Source organism: Chiloscyllium punctatum, chromosome 4 (assembly GCF_047496795.1).
Source record: "Chiloscyllium punctatum isolate Juve2018m chromosome 4, sChiPun1.3, whole genome shotgun sequence".
Taxonomy (NCBI): Eukaryota; Metazoa; Chordata; class Chondrichthyes; order Orectolobiformes; family Hemiscylliidae; genus Chiloscyllium; species Chiloscyllium punctatum.
In genome coordinates this window covers 139,478,831-139,493,505 of record NC_092742.1, presented here as the reverse complement: position 1 = coordinate 139,493,505, position 14,675 = coordinate 139,478,831, and the positions used below count along the sequence as shown (strand labels likewise).

At 44.9% G+C, this 14,675-nt stretch overlaps 1 long non-coding RNA gene across 2 annotated transcripts; it reads left to right on the top strand.

The window, feature by feature from the left end:
• The first annotated feature begins 728 nt into the window (after positions 1-728).
• LOC140475978 (uncharacterized) lies at positions 729-13,222 on the top strand. 2 transcript variants are annotated; one of them, XR_011960397.1, is made up of 4 exons: positions 729-939; positions 1,051-1,157; positions 6,609-6,734; positions 13,171-13,222. It is a non-coding gene; the product is annotated as an uncharacterized lncRNA (long non-coding RNA). The 2 variants fall into 2 exon arrangements; XR_011960396.1 differs by lacking the exons at positions 6,609-6,734; positions 13,171-13,222 and adding an exon at positions 5,067-5,216.
• The last annotated feature ends 1,453 nt before the right edge of the window (positions 13,223-14,675 follow it).

Sequence of the window (14,675 nt, the reverse complement as noted above, 5' to 3'; positions counted from 1 at the left end):
GAGAGCTGTTGGTAAGGAAAGAAATAAACAGCAGGAAGTGGGAGGGAAATGGTGTTGGTATGGTCTGAGAGGTTTCACAATCATTTGGTACGCATCCGAAAATACAAATTTGAAACTTACAGTCTCATGTTTGAAGCAAATGGGAAAATGCCTCGTTGAGTAATCGGCCCGAGTGAGCGTCGCCGTCTTTATTCGGGGCAATGATTCACTGGACACGTGGGCGGCCGCCAGCTTTGTAGGGGGCAAAGTTCAGAGGGATGTATGTGCAGCCTTCCCTGGTAAAAAGAGTCATAGGGCAGGATTTACACAGAGCACATTCAAAACCAGAAAAATGGACTTTTTTCTGGATTTGTTTCATCATTCATTTAAATGATTTGGATGTGAATAGAGGCCGTATAGTTAGTAAGTTTGCAGGTGACACCAAAATTGGAGGTATTGTGGACAATGAAGAAGGTTATCTCAGAGTACAGTGGGATATTGATCAGATGGGCCAATGGGCTGAGGAGTGCCAAAAAGGATTTAATTTAGGTAGATTAGGTTAGGCTATCTGGTTGGCATAGGTTGGACCGAAGAAGTCTGTTTCTGTGTTAGACATCTTTGACTGTGGGATCATAAAAGTGAACTCTGCTCTGGTTCACCTCTGGGTTCTCTGATTATCTAGCTTCCTCAGTCTCTCGTCGGTATATTTTTGCTCTGTATAGTATTTTACTAATACTTTCACAGCTGCTTTGTAAATGAATTGAAAAATGTAGAGCTGGAAAAACACAGCAGCGCAGGCAGCATCCGAGGAGCAGGAGTATCAACGATTCGGCATAAGCCCTTCTTCAGGAATACAAATGAATTGTCCACTGCTGCCGGGCTCCTGACCGTATGATGTTCCATTATCAGTTTATCTTTTCCACAATATCTTTGACGGTCAAGAATTCTTTTTTCCAATAAGTGAGTGCATTTTCCTTCAATTTTCTGACAGTCAAATTCTGCACCATTTTCATTCCCTGTAATTCATATTGCACTCCCTGAAACATCATGTGTGTATTTCTCCTTCCATAGAAACCAGTGATTAATGCCAAAGCCTTGTTGCCTGTGGAGAGGGTGATGTTTGACTTCCTTGTACTGCTGCAGTTTGTGTGGTGAAGGTGCTCCCACAACGTGGTTGGGTAAGAGACATTACAGATTATTCACTCAGCGATATTGAAGAGTAGAAGATATCTGTACAAATCATCATGGTTTTAATTTCACAAAAATATTATTGAGAACTTTTGACATAAGGCTACAGATGGAGTATATTGTGTCCAGTGACCAAAACCATTGCCAAATAAGCAGTTTTTCAAGAATGCCTTAAAGGAAAAAAGTAGATCTTAGAGAGTTAGAGTGGGGATTCCAGACCATGTTCCCTCGGAGTCTATAGAAACAGTCACACAGGTGAACTCAAAAATAAACACATCATTGAGAGTCTGAACTAAAATGAGTTATTGAGATATGAAAAGGTGTGTGGTGCAGGGAGATAGGAATGATTAGAGCCAGGAATTAAATCAAAGGTGCGAAAGTAAATTGTTGTCGCTTATAAATGGGAGTCTTTTGATTGATCAGCAAGTTTTGGTACAAGTGAGCACTTCGGCAGTAGAGTTTTCAATATTCTTGAGATTATCGGGAGGGTGACTGTGGGATGCTGGCCAGGAGTGGGTTTAGACAATGAAATCGAGTGTTAACAAAAGGAATGAATGAGAGTTTCAGCAAATGAGCTGAGACTGTGGTGAGGTCAGGTGATATCACTGAAGTCGAAATAGTGGTCTTGGAGGGGGTCTGGCCTGTCATCCTCACCTCATTCAGCTGTTTGTCAGTTTGTGAATCAAGTGTGTAACAAGCTCAGGAACTGAGTGGCCCTGGCAGAACCCAAACTGGGCATCACTGAGCAGTTGCTTGACAGCACTGTTGATGACACCTTCCATCACTTCACTGCTGAGCGAGTGTGGACTGATGGAGGGGAATTGGCTGAGTTGGATCTGCCCTGTGTTTTTGTGTTGGAACATCCCTGAGCAATGTTCCACAAAGTCGGTAGTTGCCAGTGCTGGAGCAGTACTTGCCTTGGTGGGCAGCAGGTTCTGGAGCACAGCCAACAGGATTATTGCCAGAATATTGGCAGGGCCCATACCTTTACACTGCTTATCCATTTCTTGATCTGATTTGAAATGAGTTTTCAACCAAGTCGATTCATAACTGTGATGTGAGGGACCAATGGAGAAGGCTCATCCACTTGGCACTGCTGGCTGAAAATCGCTGCTAATGCTGTCCTCTTATCTGTTGCATGAATGTGTGAGACGCCTCCATCGGTAAGGGTGGGATATCTGTGATGCTTCCTCCAGTGAGTTGTTTAATTGTCCATCACTATTCTTGACTAGGTGTGGCAGAACTGCAGAAATCAGATCTAATCTGTTGGTTATGGGATCACTTAGTTCTATTTTTTGTTGCTTGTGGTGTTTGGCATGCAGGTTTGGTAGCTGCACCAGGTATGCCTGGTACTGCTCCTGGCATGCCCTCCTGCATTCACCATTGAACCAGGGTTGATTCCCCTGGCTTGATGTTAATGCTTAAGTGGGGGATATCAGGCCATGAGATTTCAGATTGGGCTGGAGTGCAGTTCTGCTGCTGTTGTTGGCCCACAGTGAGGCAGAAGTTGTAGGGTCAAGAGGGCTGATTGTGTGGTTGTATTTTCCAGTGCATTGGTAGATATAATGTGGTCCATCCAGTTTCATTCCTTTGTTGAAACTGTGTAGTGATTAATACAATGAGTGACTTGATGGTCCACTGTCGGGTTTCTTTCCCTCAAGGACATTGTCAATAGCAGAAAAACATCCCCAATGGTTCCCTGGCAAACAGTAGATTCTTCATTCCAGTTAATTTTTTCTTGACTTCAGAGCCACCCTCTACCAATTTGGGATTCAAACCTGAACTTCAGTTGTATATTTTAATATTCTTGATAAATACGACAGGTTTGTTCACTTATTTTTAGAATCACTATCACAGGTTTGTTTTTATTTCCAAAACAATAAACAAATGTCCATTATCCTGTCTCCTCCATCCTCCCCTCCAACAACAAGAGTGAGAAGCACATGGAGTTTCTCTGTCAATAACATTGAAACAATCCGATCAGCTGCCTCTGCTTCTTTCCTCCCTCTCCACTAGCCCACCAAGCCATTCTGCCTCACTAGGATGCTCCTCATGTAAGTCCTAAACTTGCATTTCCTAGAGTCCCTTGTCAAGCCTTATTTGAGGTCATCTTGGCCATTTACCCTAGTGTAGCTAAATCATGGACATTCCAAATCTCTGTCTCATCCTCCTGCTTGTCACCGTCATTTCTGCCCGCACCTCCCCCCCCCCCCCCCCCACCCCCCGCCTTGCAATTCACAGATATTGTTCCATGATCTGTCTGTCTGTCTTTTCTGGTTATGTCCTTCTCTCCAATTCTGCTAAAACCTAATATTTGTCCTCACCATCATTGGAAAATCCTGCTCCATCTCCACTCTCCCTTTCTGAATTCATTGTATTTGGTGTCCCTCCAGGATCTATCCTTAGTCCGTCCTGTTTCTCACCTACATACTGCCACGAGGTAACATCGCCCAAAAGCACTGTGTTAGGTTTCACATGTACACTGACAATGTCCAGCTCTCCCTCCCCATCATCCATCTCCATTACTCCACTATTACTCAGTTATCAAACTGCTTAACCACGCTTCGATTAGCTGCAATTCACTCCAATGAAACACCGCAATTGTTAAACCCATTGCCTTCAGATGCTATTCCAAATTCATTTCCCTTACTGCTGTGCCCCTCCCTCTGACTGGGAAGTGTCTACACTCTTCCCAATATTGCTTTCATATCTGACCCCAAGGTTTCCTTCTGATCAGACATCTACACAATCACAAACACCAGGAATTCCAATCTCTAAAATGCTGCTTGTCTCCTTCTCACCCCAGCTTCATTGCGACTGAAACCCTAACCTGTGTCGGTGTTGCCTTTAACTTAACAAATCTGAAACAGAACCCTTGATTCCGCGACTGACCCAGAATCTGGTTCAAGACTCACCCGGAATGGGACACATCCTCTCCATATTTATCCTGTCAAACCTCGACAGCATTCTGTATGTTTCAAAGAGATTATCTCTCATTCTTCCAAAGTCCAGTGAGTAGATTCCCAACTTATTCAGCCTTTGCTGACAGGATAATCCCTTCAAAACAGGGATCATCCCAATGGATCTTCTCTGAAATGCCTCCAATAAACTGTTCTAGTTCATGAACTAAAGTGACCAAATCTGTTCACGTTACTCCAGATGTGGTCTCACTTGCCATTTGTTTAGTTGCCCTAAGGTATATACTCCAAACTCTTATATTGCAAAATCTTTGAAATAAGGGACAGCATTCCATTCCCCTTCCTGATTCCATGTTGTAACTGTGTGCTCGCTTTCTGTGTTTCCTGCTCATTTTCCCCCAGTCCCTTTGTGGTGCAGCTTTCTACAGTTTATCCCAAGTTATACTCTATTTGCCAACTTGTTGCCCAGGTTTCCTGTGAATATCTCTCTGTAAACTGTTTATAATCCTTTTGGAACTTTCCTGTTATGCCTTTTCTAGGAGATTTCCCCCCTCATTATTCGAAACATGTACTGTGAGCACTGGGCAGTGGGGAAGCATGCTCAGTTGCTATCTTTCAGGGATACTCTGTTTCATGACTGGTAGGACCTTGTTGCCCATTGGTCAGAATGGAGACAACTTGCCCATCAAGGTGCATGAGCCTTCCACACCCCCATGTCTTATTGATGAGGCACAGCGGCAGAACGGAAGGAAAGAAAAGGAAGGAAATCCTGCTCTCCACATCTCACTGAATCTTGGGACATTCTGTCTCATGTTCAGTCACATGAGTCCCACTCATCAATACCCACATAGATTTGCCCTTGAAGTTCCTGCTAACCTCCGCCAGGGGTAATGTGTACAGTCCTCCTGGGCCAGGAGGAGGGGATTGTATGAGTTTCAAACTTGAACTGACAGTGACGGATTTTATAAACTTGTATTACAGGCAGATATTCAGATGGTAATCTCCGTCACTCTAACGCCAAACTCTGACAGAATTACTCCATTCATCAGGACCTGGATATTCATATTGTGTGAGAGTATTGTGTTCCAGATCAATACCATTTGCTGAATAAAAGATCTCCTTTGAATCAAACCATCCTCTCAATCGATCTTCCCAAATCTTCAACATGTGTCCTGTAACCCTTGTATAATGAGCTGATGGGTCTAAGGTTTATTATTACAACGTGTAACTTTTGTAAACCGCTTTGTCACAGCTCCCCAAATTTCCTTTGCTACAAGGAGAACTCCTCAGTTTCCCCAAACCCCTGATTCCCCAATGTCTGTTTTCTCTCTATAAGGTACACATCAGGATTGTGTTGGAACATTCTCCACTTGCCTGCATCAGTGCACCCCCACCCCCCAACAATATTAAAGAAAGTGAACATCCTCCAGGATAAAGTACTGTCCCTGAGAGGTTTCCCATCCACCACCTTCAGCATTCCCTCTCCCCACCCTCGAGGCACAGTGGCATCACTGTGTAAAAGATCAAGTCAGCATTGTCCTACCCAACCATAGGACTGCTCTCTCATTAGAGAGAGATGTCTAGTAGTGGTTAACCTGAATATTACCACAGCACAGGCAAGGGGAGAGGTTGAAAAGGAGAGTCCATTAATTGCGGATGGTTATTCTTGATGTGTATTAGCAACACACATGTCACGTGAACAATTAATGTTAAAAAAGCCCCACAAATTCTGCAACTAAAATCCCCCATTCCTTGAACCATCCTGGTAAATCTCATGTACCCCCTCTCAGGGACCCTGCCATCCTTCACAATGTATGGGCGATCTGTGGTTCACACAGACCCAGCTGCTGTGAACCCTGTGGGTGATAGCATAGAGCAACAGTTGCACTAAACCTCACTGTCTGGAAGAGAGTGAGAGACAGAAATCCCGAAGGCATTTAAAATCTATTTAGGAACACACTTGCAAGGCCAAGGCTGACAGGTCTATGGCCTCTGTGCTGGAAAAAGGAATTAAAATAGTTAGCTGGGAGATTTTATTACAGCATAAACCCAATGGACCACAAAACCGTTTTCTGTCATGTAGACCACAGACGCGTAATATAGGAATATGACAAGCTTCAAATAGAAACCGGGTCAGAGAAGGTGATATTAGAATAGATGATACGTGATTGATTAATGTTTTTTGGAGGAAAATGTGACAGAGGTTAAGCGGGAAATTGTGGAGCTATGGGTGCAGGAATCTGAAATAAAAATGGGTTATCCTGAAGGTTGGAATTAAAGAAAGGCACATCACAGAGATTTGTGAGGGTGGACAAGATTAAAGATAGAGAGTGTGTTGAGACTGGAGGAGATTAGAGATTGGAGGATGTTGCAGAGATTGAGATGTTTTTGATCCCAGAGATAGTGATAGTTCTGAGACTAGAGAGGAATTATAGAGATAAGGATGAGTTGTTAGTTTTCCCAACACTACCTCTTTACTGATAATGATTGTTTCTCTGTCCTCATCTGCCATTGCCTCCATAGGTCTGCGACAATGAGAGTACGCAGATAGTATGTTCCTGTTAAGGCCAAGGCTGGGAGGCATCGAGAATGCTGCATGACCTGAGAAATTGAGGCTCTGGTCAAGAAAATGAAGGAAGGATATGGCAGGTACAGACCCCACTGTGTTTGTGTGAATCCCGAGAGGACTATAAGGGCAGTAAGAGTATACTCGCGGGAAACCAGGAGGCAAAAATGGGGACATGAGATAGCTTTGGGAAATAGCAGAATTAAGGAGAATCCAAAGAGATTCTACAAATACACTAAAGAGAAAAGAATAACTAGGCAGAGAATAGCCACCCTCAAAGATCAACAAGACTGTCTATGGAACAGCAGGAGGTGGGAGAGATTTTAAGTATTTGATGTCAGATTTTAATGAAAGGGGATATGAAAGTTAGAGAAGTTGGAGAAATAAATAGTGATAACTTGGCAAGTGTACATATTACAGAGGAGGTGGTACTGGATGTCTTAAAATGCATAAAGGTGGATAAATCCCTGAATCTGATCAGGTGTATCCCAGAACTTTGTGGGTAAATAGGGAAGCTTTTGCCGGGCCCCTCGCTGCGATATTTGTATCATCGATTGCCACAGGTGAGGTGCTGGAAGATGGGTGCCATTATTTGAGAAAGGTGGTAAGGAAAAGCCAGGGAACTATAGAGCGGTGAGCCTGAAGTCAGTGGCAGAGACGTTGTTGGAAGGGATTCTCTCAGGGACAGGATTTACATGTCATTGGAAAAGCAAGAAATTATTAGGGAGAGTCAGCATGGCTTTGTGCATTGAAATCATTAACTTGGACTTGAGAAAGACACAAGGTTTCACATACCACACTGGTTAGCAGGTTCAACACCATAGAATTCTGTCAGAACCAGCTGTTTGGATACGGAATTGGCTGGAAGGTCAACGAGTCAGAGATGGACAGCACAGAAACAGAGACCCGTTGGTCCAACCAGTCCATGCTGATCAGATATCCCAATGCAATCTAGTCCCCCCTGTCAGCACCCGGCCCATATCCTTCCTATTCATATACACATGAAGATGCCTTTTAAATGTTGCAATCGTAATGGCCTCCACCACTTTCTCTGGCAGCTCATTCCATACACGTACCACCCTCTGTGTGAAAACGTTGTCTCTCAAGTCTCTTTAAAGTCTTTCCCCTCATACCATAAACCTATGTCCTCTAGTGCTGGGATCCCCCACGCCAGGGAAAAGCCCTTGTCTATTTATCCTATCCATGCACCTCAGGTTTTTATATACATCAATAAGATCACCTCTCAGCCTCCGACGCTGCAGGGAAAACAGCCCCAATCTATTCAACCTCTATTCAACCCCCAGCCTAGCTCAAATCCTCCAACCATGGCAACATTCTTGTAAATCTTTTCTGAACCCTTTCAAGTTTCACAACATCCTTCCAATAGGAGGGAGACCAGATTTGTACGCAACATTCCAAAAGTGGCCTAACCAATGTCCTGTACAGCTGCAACATGATCTCATAACTCCTGTACTCAATACTTAGTCCGATAAAGGCAAGCATTCCAAATGCCGCCTTCACTATCCTATCTACCTGCACTCCAAGGTCTCTTTGTTCAGTAACACTCCTCAGGACCTTACCATTAAGTGTATAAGTCCTACTAAAATTTGTTTTCCCAAAATGCCACTCCTCAGCCCATTCACCCATCTGACCGAGATCCCATTGTACTCTGAGGTAATCTTTTTCACTGTCCACTACACCTCCAGTTTTGGTGTCAACTCACTAACTATACTTCCTATATTCACATTCTAAGTCATTGATATAAATGACGAAATGTAGTGGATCCAGCAGTGATCCTTGTTACACTCCACTCGTCACAGGCCTCCAGTCTGAAAAGCGACCCTCCATCACCACCCTCTGTCTTCTGCCTTTGAGCCAGTTCTGTATCCAAATGGTTAGATCTCCCTGTATGCCATGAGCTCTAACCTTGCTGAGCAGTCAGTGTCATAGTGCAGGATGCTTTTTGGACTGGAAGCCTGTGATGAGCAATATGCTGTCAGGCTGGGTGCTGGGTCCACTGCTTTTTGCCATTTATATAAATGATTTCTATGTGAATATCGGAGCTATGGTTAGTAGGTTTACAATAGACACCAAAATTGGAGGTGCAGTGGACAGCAAAGTTACCTGAGAGTACAATGAGACTCCGATCAAATGGGCTGAGGAGTGGCAGATGCAGTTTAATTTAGATAAATGTGAGGTTCTTCATTTTGGAAAAGCGAATCAGGGCAGGACTTCTACACTTAATGGGAAGGTCCTGGGGAGTGTTGCTGAACAAAGAGATCTTGGAGTGCAGGTTCATAATTCCTTGAAAGTGGAATCATAGATCGGCAGGGTAATGAAGAAAGTGTTTGGTGTACGTGCCTTTATTGGTCAGTGCATTGCGTACAGGAGTTGTGACGTCATTTTGCGGCTGTTCAGGACATTCCTTCAGCCACTTCTGGAATTCTGCTTTCAGTCCTGGTCTCCCCGCTATTGGAATGATATTGTGAAACTTGAAAGGATTCAGAAAAGATGCAAAGATGTTGCCAGGGTTGAGGGATTGAGCTATAGGGAGAGGCTGAATAGACTGAGGCTGTTTTCACTGGAGAATCGGATGCTGAGAGGTGACCATAGAGGTTGATAAAATCATTAAGGGCAAACAGCCAGGACCTTATTCCTGTTTAGGTGAGTCCAAAACTAGAAAGCACATGTATGAGGGAAAAGATTGAAGAGGGCTATTAGGGGCAAAGTTTCAAGCTGAACGTAGTATGTGTATGGAATGAGCTGCCAGAGAAAGTGTGGAGGCCGGTACAGTTACAACATTTAAAAGGCATCTCATTGGATATGTGATTGGGAAAGGTTTTGAAGGCTATGGGCCAAGGGCTAGCATATGGGACGAGATTAATTTAGGATATCTGGTCGGCATGGACAAGTTGAACTGAAGGGTCTGTTTCTGTGCTGTACATCTCTATGACGCTAATAAATTAAAATTAAGATAGGTTTCTCTTTTATGGAGAGTTAGCAGAAGGCCAGACAATTCTCCTTGGAGCTGAGAAGGTTAAGCAGTGATTTCGACCAGGAGTTGATTTGTTTCCAGGGTATTTCATTTACAGAGAGACAGAGTGAGAAATTTTTAACGTCACAATTTTTAGTAACTATTTTCAGGTAACTGGCAAGTAATGCAAAGAAAAATGTCAAGTTTTTTTACTCAGTAAGTTCTGAGCATCTGGAACAGTTTGACCAACAGCTGGATGCAGATTCAGTAGCTATTGTCAAAACAATTTTGAAATTTAACATTTTTAAGGAAGGATTTGGAGGGCTATGTCCAAATGGGAGGTGAGTTGTGATAGACTGGCACCATCTCCAGAGGGAGAGAGTACAGCCCCAATGGGCTGAATAGCCTCCAGTCCCTGTGCTCTATGATACTGACCCATTCACTGTGAATGATAAAGCTCATCACAGGGCAGAGCCGTAGAGATGTACAGCATGAAAATAAACCCTTTGGTTAAAGTGGTCCATGCTGACCAGATATCCCAACCCAATCTAGACCCATTTGCCAACACTTGGCACATATCACTCTACACCCTTCCTATTCATATACCCATCCAGATGCCAAATCGTTTAATTGTACCAACATCCTCCACTTCCTGACAGAAGATTCCATACACGCACCAACCTCAGTGGGGAAAAATATTGTCCCTCAGATCCATTTTAAATTATTCCCCTCTCATCTTAAACCTATGCCTTCTCATTCTGGACTCCCCGACCCCAGGGAAATGACCTTGTCTATTTATCCTACCCAGGCCCCTCATGGTTTTATAAACGTCTATGAGGTCACCCCTCAGCCTCTGATGCACCTGGGAGGATCCCACCACTCAGGTCACAATGGGGCCTGGCTGATTGACACAGCTTCAGACCAATAGGAGAGTTGGCATGATCCTCCAGCCAATGGGAGTGAATGAGGGGTGGGTCCAGCAGGCCAACACATGACCATCAGCTTTGCAGGCGCAGTGTCACTGTGAGGGGGGACTGAATGTGAAGGAGTGGGAGAGACAGCAGATACTGGGAGAGAGATGGAGTTAGTGTGGACTGGGAAGGTTGATAAACGCTGTTTCAGTCTGCTGGACCTGAATTAGATACTCCGGGTAAATTAGAACCAAAAGAACTGTGGATGCTGTAAATCACACACAACAACCAGAAGGTACTGGAAAAGCTCAGCAGATCTGGCAGCATCTGTGAAAAGAAATCAGTTCGCATTTCGATCCAGTGACTCTTCCTCAGGAACTGATGTTACTGAGAAAAAAAGAGTCTGTTTTTACGCAGAAGGTAGGGATTAAGGAGTAAATGATAAGTGGGGATAGAGTCCAAAGAGAGAGATAAGAGCAGTTGGACAAAGGAGTGGATAACGATCTGACGGGGGGAGAGTGAATAGCTGTTTATGGGGACTGTTAGTGGTTAACCATCGGTCGTGAGTAATGGCAGGCTACGTAATAACAAGGACTGGTATGTGGGGTAGGGGGCAAAGACACTAGGACGTGGGAGAGTTCAGGACCTAAAATTATTGAATTTGATGTTGAAGCCAGAGGGTTGCAGGGTTCCCGATTGGGAGATGAGGTGTTGTTCTTCCAGTTTGTGTTAAAGTGTGGCGCTGGAAAAGCACAGCAGGTCAGGCAGCATCCAAGGAGCAGGAGAATTGATGTATTGGGCATGTCAGCACTTCATCAGAAATGTGGGTGGTGGAATATGGCTGAGAGATAAATAGGGAGTGGTGTTTGGGGTTGGGGGAAGGGAGCTAGGGAGGCAATAGTTGGTTGGAGATGGAGGGTCGTGGTGAGAGGGTGGAATGGATAATTGGAAAGGAACATGGACAGGTGGGACTGTTCAAGAGGCTAGTGCTGAGTTGGAGGGTTGAATCTGAGATAAGTTGGGGAGTGGGAGATGAGGAAACCTTGATGCCGTGTGGTTGAAACTTCCCAAGATGGAAGATCAGGTGTTCTTCCTCCAGGTGCCGGGTGGCTCGGATTTGGGGATGGAGGACTTGCATGTCCTTGGTGACGGAGGGGGTGGGGGGTAACCGAAGTGGTCGACTACAGGGCGGTGGGGTTGGTTGGTGCATGTGTCCCAGAAATGTTCCATGGAATATTCCACAATTTGGCGTCCTGAGAGCAAGGGACACAATCGGTGAGGTGTTTGGGTGAGCAGGGAAATCTCTGCTAGATGTGGGAGGATCCAGTGGTGCCTTGGATGGAGGTGAGGGGATGGTGTGTGCACAGGTTTTCCACCTCTTACAGTGGCAAGCGAAGGTGCTTAGAGTGGAGTGTGGGTTGGTGGGGAGTGTGGATCTAACGTGGAAGTCACAGAAGGTATGGTCTCTGTGGAATGGTGAAAGGGGTGGGGAGGGAAATATATCTCAGGTGGTTGGATCTGATGGTGGAAAGAGCAGAGGATGATGCATTGTATATGGGTGGAAGGTGAGGATGGGGGGATTCCATCTTTGTTGCATTTGGAGGGGTGGGGTTCAAGGGAAGTGGTGTGGGAAGTGGAGGAGATACACTGGAGGGCATTGTTGACCACATGTGAGGGGAAATTGCAGTCCTTGAAATAGGAAGCCATTTGGTATGTTCTGAAGTGTTCATCCAGCTTGCATCAAGCTTCACTGGAACACTGCAGTAAGCATGAGACAGAGATGTTGGACAGGGAACAGTCTTGTGTGTTAAAGGACAGGCAACTGGAAGCTCGGGGTCTTTTTTGCAGGCACAATGTAGATCATCAGCCGCCATTTCCACCACCGCCACTGAGATGCTAGAAGGTTCCTGTCTCCTCCATTAACAGCTTTCCACCTTCCCACTCCTTTATCTTTCCAAATGTTCCTGTCTCTCTTTTGGCTCTGTCCCCACCTATTATTTACTCTTTAACCCCTATCTGCTGTAGCCCAAAGATCTCTAGGTTAGGTGAATTGGCCCAGCGAAGTTTCCCGTAGTGTTCAGGGATGTGCATTAGTTCGGGGAAATGGAGAGTAATAGAGTAGGAGAATGGGTCTGGGTGGGATAAACTTCGGAGGGTGGGTGTGGAATTGTTGGGCCAAAGGGCCTGTTTCCTGAAGGGATTCTAATTTTCCCAGCTGTCATCGGTTCTGAGGAAGGGTCACTGGACCCATGATGACCCTTGGTGTGTGCAGGAGGCGGAAAGGGGAAAGGGGAGAGTGGCAGCACAAACCGGATGAAATGTATCAGTGTAGACTGGGAGGGTTTAGGTACACTCTGGGCAGGTCGTTAGTCTGAATTAGAAACTCTTGGTCCCACGTTTGCAGCAAAGGGGAAGATGGCTTGGGCCTTAGGTAGTGAGAGGTCCTGGGTTATAGCCGCCATGTTTATTTGGGGCAAGGTACAGCAAGGAGCATGCACGTGTCCTCTTCCTGGGTGGGGTCGGGGTGATTTGAAGAGGAGCATTTAAACATCAAACACGTACCAAGAGAAGTGTTTGACTTCACTATTCATCTTGCACTGACTGTGAGCTTTGTTTTGTGAATTCAGTTTATAGGATATTAATTGAGGATAATTGAGACTGGGATCTCAATAAACAAGTTTCTCCAGATAGCGGAGTCCTCAGGATCTGAATATCATTGGGATTTAACTGTGGAACGAGAAAGGTTTGTCTGTTCTGTCTGTGGGAAAATATCTTCAATATTTTTGTCAAGCCAAAAGCAGAACGATGTTGAAGTTCATGGTTGGATCACCCTTGGGGTATGTGTTCAATTCTTGGCCCTGTAGCTGTGGAAAGAGGTATTGGCCTGAGAGAGAGCACAGGTTTATGCAAATTACACCTCGTCTTTTTGCAGGAACTGTCAGGTTTAGTCTCAATTATCCACTTTATAATGTTAATCTGTAAACTCCCTACTTCCAATTCTCTGCAAATTTCTCGTGGACTCAAATTCCAGCACCATTTCAGGTGGAATGTTCCAGATTCTGACAACTGTCTGTTCATTCAGAAACTGCTGAAGTCCATTTTGACTCTGAGGTTACAAAGGGCTGAATTGAAAGATGCAATGCTGGTCTGAGCTCCCATTGAGGTGCATTGGAACAGTACAGGAGGTTGAGGGAAGTGTAGGTGTGAGCAGACAATGAAAATGACAGGGCTGCACTGTGAGGGCTGCTTGGCTCAATGAGAGTGTTTTGAAGTTGGGTGTAAATAGTGAGGTGAGACAGGGAGAAGGTGAAGCTGAAACTCCGTTTTAGTTCAGGCCTTTCAGAAATTCACAGTCCCAATGGGAATAGCCAATTTGTCAGTGATACCTGTGGAGTATTTAAGTTTTTAAAGTGTGACATATTAGCTTAAGTAAAGATTTTTTTGTTATTATAATGGACATGTTTGAAGTGAAGGAAGGTTACTCACTCATTTAAATTCTCTTAATGGGAGTAACTAGATGAATGTAGAGAGACGTTGTGACAGGAGCCCTCAGATCCGTGGTGTGCTCCTCTTGTACAATGTGGGAAATAAGGGCCGCTTCCAGTGTCCCTGACGGCTATTTGTGCAGGAAGGGTTCCCATCTGCAGCTACTGGGAAACTGCTTTTCAAAGCTGGAGCTGTGAGTGGACTCACTGTGGAGCATCTGCAATACTGAGAATGTTATGGACAGCACGTTTAGTGAGTTAGTCACACTGCAGGTGAGGGTTACACAGGCAGAAAGGGAATGGGTGAACATCAGATCTAGTAAGAGGCTCAGGAAGTGAGTACAGGAGTCCCCCGTTGTTATCCCCTTTTCATACAGATACTGTACACAGCTTGGGATTCTGTAAGGGCAGGAATGGGTGGGGTAGCTTCTCGGGAAATCAGCATCAGCCTGGTTCATGACACCACAGAGAGCTCTGCTGATCAGAACAAGAGGAATGAGAGTGGCAGGGCGATAGTGACAGGGGATTCAATAATCAGGGGTACAGCCAGGCACTTCTGTGCCCACAGACATGAATCCAGGATGGGATGTAATCTCCCTGGTGCCAAGATCTGTGATATCATGGAGTGGCTGCAGGATATTCTGGAGCTGGAGG